The sequence below is a fragment of the Temnothorax curvispinosus genome, unplaced genomic scaffold (assembly GCF_003070985.1).
Source record: "Temnothorax curvispinosus isolate PA1 unplaced genomic scaffold, ASM307098v1 QBEX01014053.1, whole genome shotgun sequence".
Classification (NCBI taxonomy): Eukaryota; Metazoa; Arthropoda; class Insecta; order Hymenoptera; family Formicidae; genus Temnothorax; species Temnothorax curvispinosus.
The window spans coordinates 1-1,024 of record NW_020223833.1 but is presented as its reverse complement, the minus strand read 5'-3'; the positions used below and the strand labels follow the sequence as shown (position 1 = coordinate 1,024).

The window sequence follows — 1,024 nt, the reverse complement described above, 5'->3', positions numbered from 1 at the left end:
ATTAGAAGAGTCATTGATAAAATTACCTACTCCTGTAAATATTTCTTATTGATGAAATTTTGGATCTTTATTGGGTATGTTTTTATTTGTACAAATTGTAAGAGGATTTTTTTTATCCATACATTATTGTCCTAGAGTTAGTTTAGCATTTAATAGGATTATTCATATTATACAAAATGTGAGTAATGGTTGGTTAATACATAATATTCATATTAATGGGGCTACTTTTTTTTTTTGTATGTATATATATTCATATTGCTCGGGGTATGTATTATGGTTCTTATAAATTAGTTCATACGTGAATAATTGGAGTTAGAATTTTTTTTATTTCTATAGCTACTGCTTTTTTGGGATATGTTTTACCATGGGGTCAAATATCTTTTTGGGGGGCTACAGTAATTACAAATTTAGTTTCAACTATTCCTTATATTGGTAATATATTGGTTATATGAATTTGGGGTGGATTTTCTATTAATAATTCAACATTAAATCGATTTTTTTCCTTGCATTTTATTTTACCTTTTGTAATTTTAATTATAGTAGTATTGCATTTATATTTTTTACATTTTAGAGGTTCATCTAATCCTTTAGGATTAAATAGGGATTATAGGAAAGTTTATTTTCATATTTATTTTACTTTTAAGGATTTATTAGGTTTTATTGTTATATTGGGGGTTTTTATAATCATTATTTTACAATATCCTTATATATTTGGTGATCCAGATAATTTTATTCCGGCGAATTCTATAGTTACTCCTGTACATATTCAACCTGAATGATATTTTTTGTTTGCTTATGCTATTTTACGTTCAATTCCGAGAAAATTGGGAGGAGTGATTGCATTATTAATATCAATTGTAGTATTATATTTTTTACCTTTAAATAAAATATTGTTACAATCATTAAGATTTTATCCTTTTAGTCAAGTTATGTATTGAATATTTATTAATATTTTTATTATATTAACTTGGGCTGGGACTACAATTGATATTAATAATGCAATCACTCCTCCCAATTTTCTCGG

The 1,024-nt window shown here is 25.1% G+C and overlaps 1 pseudogene; it reads left to right on the top strand.

The window, feature by feature from the left end:
* Positions 1 to 16: 16 nt before the first annotated feature.
* LOC112464258 lies at positions 17 to 938 on the top strand (annotated as a pseudogene).
* Positions 939 to 1,024: the final 86 nt, after the last annotated feature.